This window comes from Phyllostomus hastatus, unplaced genomic scaffold, assembly GCF_019186645.2.
Source record: "Phyllostomus hastatus isolate PE091 unplaced genomic scaffold, TTU_PhHast_1.1 phas_contig_58, whole genome shotgun sequence".
Taxonomy (NCBI): Eukaryota; Metazoa; Chordata; class Mammalia; order Chiroptera; family Phyllostomidae; genus Phyllostomus; species Phyllostomus hastatus.
The window spans coordinates 11009576-11020057 of NW_025333916.1; positions in this window are offsets into that span (position 1 = coordinate 11009576).

The window sequence follows — 10482 nt, forward strand, 5'->3', positions numbered from 1 at the left end:
GCATCAATTACTTTTATATAAAACATGAAAATTATAAATGAATGCTGCACATGAGCCCTATCTACCAAATTTATAACTTGGTTCGTTTTCATTGCCAGATAGATCCATAAAATATTCCAGTGTCTTTGAACTTTTAGGTATCAGTTGTTTATTCATAGAAACATTTATAATTCAATACTTTGGCAATATTTTGACTAAACCAAGGTTTAATTTCTAATGTTCTAACAAAACATATTCAGACACAGTACCAATATGAAGAAATATGGTAGAGTTGCTTTACATTTTCTGGAATGCATTTTTTATGTGGGCCAGAGTAAAGACTGAAAATACTGATCAGGCAGGCCCAGAGGAAATTTAGTATTCCTCATGTATTAAACACAACAGATTTTTCAAATGCATTGGAAATACACTTTATACATGAAAATATGTAAGGTAAATAATACAAATGTCAGCAATTAAATGTATTATTGTTCCTGTTAGTGCATGTGGAATAAACATTGTAAAATCTGCTACAAATTTGAATTTTGAATGTGTCAGTGAAACTTTCGAAAATGTGTCCCAGTATTGGATTTCTTTATGGTATAAACTTATTCATCACAAATCTTAAACATGAACAGTATAGGATGTATTCTTTGAAAATTTTGTTTGCTTTAATATTGTCCTTTATTATAAATATACATATTAATCACATTTACTTCTTCAAAACAACTTATGATTATTCTCAGTAAGAGGTATATATAATTAAAGTTTTAGACAGACTATAATAGTGAACTTTCTATGGAGAGATATCAATATCACATATACAATTCAGATTATTAACCAAACATTTAATAAATGAACAAATGAGTCCACCTGCCTTTGCCTTAATTCAATTACCATATATAAAATGCACATGAGTAATCAGATTCTTTATAAAAAAATAAGGTAAAACTGAAGAGTAGAGATTATTGCTGTGAAAAGATTTTGGTCATCTTTCATGTTGAAATATTTCTTCTTTATATGTGTGTAAATGACAATGTTAACATAAATGTTATTGTAAAAAGCATCTATACATGCAAAGTGAAGAGAATAAAGGCACTTAGTTGGACAATTCAGGCTAAACCCCTCAGTTTTGCTTGCAATAGATAATTGAAGCAAAAGTGTTTTTCCCATGAATTATCTGGATGATTGCATCAATTCTTCACTTTGCTTTCTATGTGTATGTAGACACAACGATGTATGTCCTTAGCCATTGCCACTTCAAAAACCATGCAAATACAGGACACATTCATTTACGACGCTACTACCTTTAGGCTTAATACACCACTGAACTTATTTTTTTAATCAAATTGGAATCTCAAAAAAGGGGAGGGGTTAAATATATTTTCCTAAGTAATTATTTCTAAATCAATATACAGTGATATTTAGATGTAACATACAATTATATATGCATCATTCAAACTAGGTTTCCCCAAACTTCACTGGCATACTGATGACCCAGTATCCTTGTTATTACTCCTATTAGTGGTCTACTTCCACAGTAGGCCCTGATAATTGTATGGAAAGTATTCACAGTGGTGAGATACCAATATAGTAGTGAAGAACATTTAATTGTACAAGTTTGATCCTCAACCTGAAATCCTGAACCTATGTGTTTGAGAAAAGAGAGTTCTGAATCCAGTTGGTCTAAATGGGGAGGACCATTTTCAAGCAAGCCAATTTTTAATGACTTTATTGTTATTACACTTAAAAATATGGCTGATATAATGAACTGAACTCATACAGTTATTTTGTCTTTTTTAGTAACTGCATAAGAAATAGGTATTAATTGCCTCATCATTTAAAATTCTTGATACAGTTCACATTTACTCACTTTAAACTCAAGATGTCTCTCAATCAAATTGTGGGGCTCTTTAAATCTTCTAATGTAATTAGTATTGCTCAGTATTCATGACAAACATAAGGATCAAGGAAAAGGATTTTTACTTGGTAATCATTGTAAATATGAAATTGTCAAGCTAGTCCTAATTAGTCACTGAGATAAAGATAATATGCAAGTTTCTAAGAGGTGTAACAGACTTAGAACAAAATTCGAATATGCCACCATTAGATTATTGTTTCAAACGCCTATGCTTAATAAAGTTGGTGGACCATGTTTGCCAAACAATTCTGTCAGGCAAGGATTCATAGGTTAAAAGTAATTAAGCAAGTCAGCCAAATCTTCAAAGCATGCAAATGTCCATGCTTTTGTTGGTTTGCAGATGTGTAAGATGTTTGGTAAAAAGTATCACCTAAGAAAAAATTCCATTTATTACATTTTTTAAACTTCAACAGGTAGAGAATCAGATTTAAAGTTGCCTTTAAAAAACATTCTAGTAAAGTATTTGAGTGTTTAACATTTTTATTATTCAAATTCTTATCATTTTACACTACTCCCTAGAGAAGGGCCAAGAAAATATTAAAAATACTATAGAAATATAAAGGATAAGATATTTGTCACTCCCATTTAAATTGATGTATGCTGCTGTCCTATAAACGTCACATCAGATAACCCTGAAAAATTACCATGAATCTCCATAATTACACATATTCATGATGCTGTTTTGCATAGCACTAACAGCAGACTGCATGTGGGGTGGGATGTGAAGGGGGTAGGAGTGATGTGACAGATTAAAATTATTACCAGTATCATGGAAATAGACATAGCAACAGTTCCATTTTGTTAGGTCTTACAAAACAAAAGCATATATTAAAATTGCATAGTAATTAAGTAACTAGAAATTTTTCTCCTACACACTTCACCATAAAAAGTTAACAGTGATAAGCTGATTAGAGATATCATTGTTACTCGAAATGTGCTTATATTTATCATAGATTCCTAGGTACAGGACCATGTCAGCTGAAAAGAGAAGATTCTTTTTAACTCTTTTTGAGGGGGGGAGGGGAGCAGGTAGATTATGGAGAATTTTCAAGCCTTCCAAAGTACACAGGTTTCTTATATTGTTCGAAAGCTCTTCATGAGCTGAGTGCAAATCATGTAGGTATATTTCCTCTGATAAATATGAGGACTGAATCATATTTGGTAAACAGTTAAAAGACTCTAAGAGATAGCAAAATTGTCTGGTGTCTATCTCAATGGCTTTTTTGTGCTGAGGCAGAGAGCAGAGTTAATCAGGGACTCTAGAAGTAATTATCGACAGAGTTTGGGTAATACAAATGCTTGGGTAAACAGCGATTGTTCTTTCCACAAGATTTTGAGTAGAAACAACAATACTGGTATTGTCCTCCACTTCTCATTAAGGGGACTGGGGAGGGAGTGCTGCACTGTGAGGCGGGTGGGAAACTGACAGGCAAACTGTGTTCCAAACGACTCTCTCCTGATCCCACTACCACAGCCTCTGGCTTTTGGCATCAGGAGTGCCAGCTGCATCAGGAGAAGCCAAGCTTGTCATACCATCTTCACATCAAATCTACTGGGCACAAGAGCTAGAGCATAGTTAGAGCTTAATGAAGAAACAAATACAAAAGGGAAGATTAGGCCTTGTTAACACTTGCATTCATTTGTTCTTATAGAAACTGCACTGGATGGGTTGTTTTTATAGAACTCTTTCTTTTTTCTCTAAAGCAGAAAAGTTACATTGAGGATGCATTTTTTATACTGTAAATACACAGGGAAAAAAAATTGTTCAGTTTCCCTGTAACTATCAGCCAGCAAATTGTTTTGTCAAAAATGCCACTTGAAACAGTGATGTCCATGACAACTGTCAAAAATGGTAAATAAATACTTTTCATTTTTTTATATTAATCATATTGTATTCTTGCTACATGAAGCATTTCCTTGCATACTTAAGTGGTGCTATTGCATTCTTTTGAAAAATTGGGATGTGCAAGTTTATCTATTGTTATTAGATAAACAATCTTCTCTTTAGGGTGAAATATTTACATTTCATGGCACCACATTACTTTTATCTTCAAATTAATTGCATTTGAGAAAAAAGAACCATATTTTTGAAGTTCACTATAAACTAGCCAGAAAGTTTGACAGCAGAATGCCACAATTATTTTTTATTGTTGTAAGCAATCAGTCAACTGTACAAAGGTATATTGTGTACAGCTGCAATGTAAAACCTATTTTTGTTTATGCTATCTGTCAACCACTTAATATGGTTAAGGTACATTCTAAATTACATTATTCCAAAGGAAACAAGAACACTTCAATGGAATAATATACTCTCTATTCTATACTTTGTATATAGGGCCTACCCAAAAAAAGCTCATAATATGGCCCTTAAACTGTAGGTACATGATATAAGAAGCAGGGCAATTTCTTGTAGACTCCAAAGAGAGGAATGTGCAGACTCTGTATTGGGACCAAGATATTTGATTTTTACAAATCCTCACATATTTTAGATGCAAACTTCATGAGGAGACCATTCATACCTTTGCCTTGTTTATGATGGAAAACACGGGAATATGGACAGCTAGTTATTCTTTCAGAAAGTAACTTTCTGTAGATACATGAAAAGACAATATCCAAACACAGCAGTCTAATTACTAAATATTTTAAATTTTTACAAGAAAAGCATTTCAAATAAACTGTATTATAGAAATGGCAAAATGGCTCAATGGACAAGTCATTTTATATAAACCAAGCTCGACCAAGGTAAATTTATAACTATACTCACATAATGATGATAAAAAATTAAGACATTATAAGTTAGATTTTTTGCTGTAAAAGTAGAGTTTACTGTTTCATATGAAGCAAGACCCTACATCTCAGGTATTACTGGCAAATTATCCCTTAATTTTTGAGCAATGTCACTTTGATTTACATTGGCCTAATATGAATAAGTCCCTTGTTTTTCTTTTTATATCCTAAAGAAAATCAATGTTTTTAGTGTTGTGGAGATGAATCCTTTTTATTCTGTTGTTTTCTGGAAATACCACTGTACCAGTGTTATGTACTGAGTTCTCTTGAACTTTACTGTTTATGATTTTATATTTTTGTATGACATGATTTTGCCTATGTGTAAATGCCCAACCAACAGTGGGCCTTGAAGTATTCAAGAATATTTCATATTTCCTACAGGACACACCTGTCAGTTCTCTGAACTCCAGGGAGCCATCACTGTAAGGTGGTGCATCTCCACATGTGAGGTCATGTTGTAGGGCGTTGACCTCATTACAAACACTTCTCAGAGAAATTTGCATGAATTTATTGATTAATCATTTAAATGGCACTTAGTGTTATAAGTGGAGAGTGTCATATGCTTTCAGCCCAAGGGCAGTTAGATACAGAAAATTGCTATTTTTATTTGTTAGTTTTATTGGTAGTCTCCTCAGTTGTTTGTAATTGAACATAACAGGCAGACTTGCATGATGTCTCCAAATGTGTTTAGCTACACAGTGGTATTAATGTGACTTTTTTGTGATAATAAGTAAAATGAGGCTACATTTTTCTTTTTCAGCAATATAACTCCTTTTTAGAATTCTATTAATAATTACTTCAGCATTAATGTGACTATACTAATATTCATTTCTAAAACTGTCCAACCAGTTTTAGCTGATGCAATCAATTATGCCTTGATAGGGCACATAGCTAGATTATGTGCAAGAGGATCTTTACCTTTGGAATTCATTGCATCTTAATTATAATATCAAATGCATGTATGTTCATTTGAATTATTTTGTGGCAATGTGATCAAGTAGAGTAAAATAGTTCACATTCCAAAAGCAAATTTGACCAAAATATTTACTTATTGTACCATAATCATCGCATGTAACTATTACATATATCTAAATATTTTACTGACAAAAATGTATCCTAGTAAGCTTTTTGTCTGAAACTGTCTGAAGGTGGATTAAAATTGTAGAGTTTAGAGTAGATAGAGCTCTAAGTAGTATCACCTTCATCAAATTGACAGTAATCAATTGGGCTCCATTTTGAGCCATCAAATTGGCTCCATTTTGTATTTAAAAATGTTATTGAAAGAAGTTTATAGTTTTATAAAGTTTTTAAAAATTTTTTAATTTATTTATTTTTAGAGAGGGAAGGGAGGGAGAAAGAGGGAGAGAGAGAGAGAAACACCAATGTGTGGTTGCTGGGGGCCGTGGCCTGCAACCCAGGCATGTGCCCTGACTGGGAATCGAACCTGTGATGCTTTGGTTCGCAGTCCACGCTCAATCCACTGAGCTACGCCAGCCAGGGCTAGTTTTATAAAGTTTAATGTTAATTTGCACAGGTTTATTAGTTAGGTGAACAAAAAATAAAAGAATAAATTATACTTTCATTTAGATCAGCAAGCATCCACCATGAATTTTTTTTTGTGCCTTCCTTTAAAATGGGTTGATTTTAAGTGAAACATGAACTAAACTATAACAAATTAACTTTTCTCTCTAAAGTGGCCAAAAATTTGTTTGGTAAGAATTAAATAATTCAAATATAACTAAAGAAATCAAATATATAGGACTAATAAATATTTGGGCATGGGGTACACTTTTAAGTTGTTCTCTTTTTTAAAAGAGCAAGCCATTCTTGCTCAGCAATAATGAGAATAAACTTGCTACACTGCTCTCACCTACCCCTTGTCCTCTAGCTCTGTGGAGCTATCTGGAGGGAAAGGGCATGAATAGGAATGGAATCATGGCTGGGCCTAGTAGCAAGCAAGTTCTGCTGTAGTATTCTAATCTCAAGCTTGCTAAAATTAGAGACACAATCTCACTAAGAATTTTCCCTGGTCTCCACCTCTGTGGCAGAGAAGAAAAGCATAGTTTTTTCAAGAGAGAACTGTTGGAAGAGTAGGAGTGTGGGGGCAGTTTGTAGTCAGAGTTCTTTTTATCTGAGCTCATGCTTGCATGTGCTGGATAAGAGTATCTTTGTTCACTCTCTTTTCCACAGGCTTCAATATCTAGGGTCTTTAAAAAAATTCCATTCACCTAAGTCTAGGTTGACGAAATTTCCACTCAATATGATGCTGCTCAGTCTGGGTGAATCAGGTGGTCATTTTGACGTATAGAAATCCATTAGAGGACTGGCCTTGGAGTGTGGAGACCTGCAGCTCGTCTGCATTTGGAGCCAATTGCATTGTCTCACTGAGCCTGGGGAATTTCTTCCTAACATAGTGACTCTGAAGATTACATAAAATATCATCTGATGAAATAACTAGTGCTGTGTCTAGAGCACAAGAGGTGCCCCAGAATAATGGTTGAATTGAAATTTGAATTTGTAAATAGAGCCCAGGATACATTCAGAGCTGGAGGATTCTCTAAGAATGGTTGTTTTATCCTGAGAGGTTCATGGGAGACATAGCACCCCTTCATCATCTGGAAAAAGTGACGAGGCCCACTGTGGGGCTGCTGCTAGGTTCTGAGGTAAGACTTCCAATTGAACCAAACCATATGAAACTTTTGAGTCTTTTCTCAGAGCTACAACTTGGGCCTGAGTTGGAAAACTAGATGCTTAAAAACAAGCAAAATGAAAGTTGACACAGAAATCCAGGTTTTTTATCTTTGCTTTTTAACATAGAACCTGACATAAAGTAGACTAAATACATAAATAAAAAGTGAATTTTAAGTACACAAACCACTGAAGTTTGAAAATATGTAATTCCAAGGTCACCCCTACCCCTTTATTTTTTTCTTTTGAGAATAAAAAGTTCAAGGGACTTTAAGAGAGTGAAGGACATCTTTAAATGATTCATTTTTATATTCACATATGTTGAAAAAGAACCTACTTGACAGATACATTTATGGAGTGTACCTTAAAGTATTGATACAAGAATACACACATATTAATGTATATTTCTTACACAGTTTGTTTCATCACAAATTCTAGCCATCACATATTAATTCATGGAGTAGACTATCATTTCTTCATAGTACAAACATTTGTTTACAATATTTTATTAAATGACATAGTCAGGTATTTATTAAATATGCCCTTTAATTATTTCATGATGAAGAATGTATTTTCAGATGCCACCACACACATTTGGACTGAGTTGAGATTGCCAATGTATGTAGGCCAAGAAAAATGAATGTCTCAGCTGTAGGCATTGTGTTGACCTGTTAACCTGAATTTCATTTCTGACTACTTTTGTATTTAAACTTAAATTCCATAACCTATATATGCATGGGGGATTAATTCTCATTTGAGAATTATCATCCTACTTTAAAATAACTGTAACAGCAAAAATAAGTGTTCAATCCAAATCTTTTTCAAGATTTGGAGCTTGTTTTCTTGAGAGTTCTTCCATACAACAGAGTGGAAGAGGCAACTAAGTATGGGGCAACAGAAGAGGCAACTAAGACTGATACCAACAGAAGGAGTTTGCAGAGCTGCTACTTCATGAATGGTGGCATCTGTGGGGTTCCTTCATTGTCTGACATTCACAAAAATTCTACCACATCTATATACATTTAAGTGCTAATATAAATACAAAAGCTTTGTAAATGATATTTTCCTAGTGAATATAATGTCTATAAATCTCAATGATTCAAAATAAAACCAGGTATAGAACTTCTTTTTGGTATAGAACTTACATAGGCCAAAAATTATAAAAATACAGTCAGCTAAAAGTAAAATAAATACAGAAAACACATAATAATTTTATAGCTGCCAATTGATGGTATCATCCCACTGATAAGTGCTAATACTAATGTAAAAAAGGGTGCACTGAATGTTCAACTTTGCAAATGTTTCTATAAAGACTAGAAAGGGAATTATCTTTCTTTCTAGGAAACATATAAAAGTTAATGCAAGAAAATATTTCTACCTTACTATTTATTTTCTTCATTGTACTTTGATTTTAAGGTCAAGAGAATCTCTCTATACATTAAATTTAATTTAGCCCATTTTATATCCTAGAAAAATGGGTGATAATTTTAGATCATTATTTAAATATTTGTCTTCAAAGTGTTTTTTTATTATTTGGGGAGAGCTTAATAAGTTTTTTCATACGATATTTTTACCTAATGAACATTTTAACTTGAAATGTGAAATGGCAATGATGCACTTACCTTTGTTTCTATAGTACTGCATGATCTGAGAACACACACTTATAGAAATTATCCTACTAAGTAAATAAGTAATAACTTTACGCCCAATGGATTTTTTGGATAATAAACATTTCTCACAGTTGGATGCTTATTTTTAAGATTCAGCTGTTTTAACTAAAAGACAGATATATACTTCAAGTCCCTCCCCACTTCCTGTGTTGTAAAAGACTTATAAGGACAAATTTAATTAGGGAGTTCATTACTTATAGTATATAAGAACTTGAGATAACCACAGAGAAATACGAGGATGGTTAGTTGTGTTCCACTTTCATTTACTTCGAAAAATAATGTATCACACAACAGATTTACTGAACTATTAGGACTCAAAGAAGTGCTAGTTAAATGAGGTGCCTATGTCACACCTCACTCACATCAACCCATGATGACATTCTAATAACATACTTGCATGTATAAATCTTCATAATTATAAAGTTAATGTTTTTATCTTGTTCATTTTTTAGCACACTTCACATTTTATTTAGAATAAATTGCAATCAATGTATAGTGTTATATTAATAACATTTTAATGCCAAGCATATATTAACTATATTTCCTACAATACACCCCCCCAATTTGGAGTTATTGCTTTTTGCCACATACACATGGCTATATGTTGCTCACCATTCACAATCTTTCTTTTTTTCCTCTCTCTCTCTTTCTTTCTCTGCCCTTCTATCTCTTTTTTTTTCTTCCTCTATTTCCTCCAGCCTTTCCTTTTCTCCACCCAGTCCCTTTCAGTTCTTCACTGCAGAGTATAGTGAACATATTAAGAACATTCAGTCGTGGTTGGGCTTCTAACCTTGTTCAACTTCAACATTAGCAAAGGGATTCAATTTCTTGAATTCATTAATAGTGTTTTGCCACAAAAGGCTTTGTAGTTCTCTCCTGAATATTGAGCCTAGCTTAATAACATTCCATTTATGTTAAAGACACACTTAATCTGTAAATGTGACCTTTAGAAGAATTCTCTTGTTTTTCATTAAAGAAACACTGCATTACAAATATTAATTATTCTTTGATGCCATATTTTAATTAACTAATCATGTGCTATTTGCAGCAGTAAGGAGTGTAGTAATGTATGTGCAGTAGTGTTATCTAACACAAGATCGATATAGAAGAATCCATTGCTGCAGAAAAGACATGTTTTGAGTATTTTCTCCAGATGAGTTTGCTTCTGTGAAACATTTAGTCTAGAATGATGCTTTGTTTTGCTTTGTGTTTTGTATTTTTAAATGCCAATGCAAGTCTGATTAAAATGCTGAACATATCGTTAGCCCCATCACTAATAAGTGAACGTTCACTGATGCATATTAGCAGGGTCTAGCAATGTGGTGAAATTGTCACTTAAGTGCTTGAAATCTGAACACAGAAAATGACAGGCAATGCCGAAGGTCCGGCTCCAGTGCATGTCTTCACTGGAGCTGGAGTCACTAGAATGGTGAAACC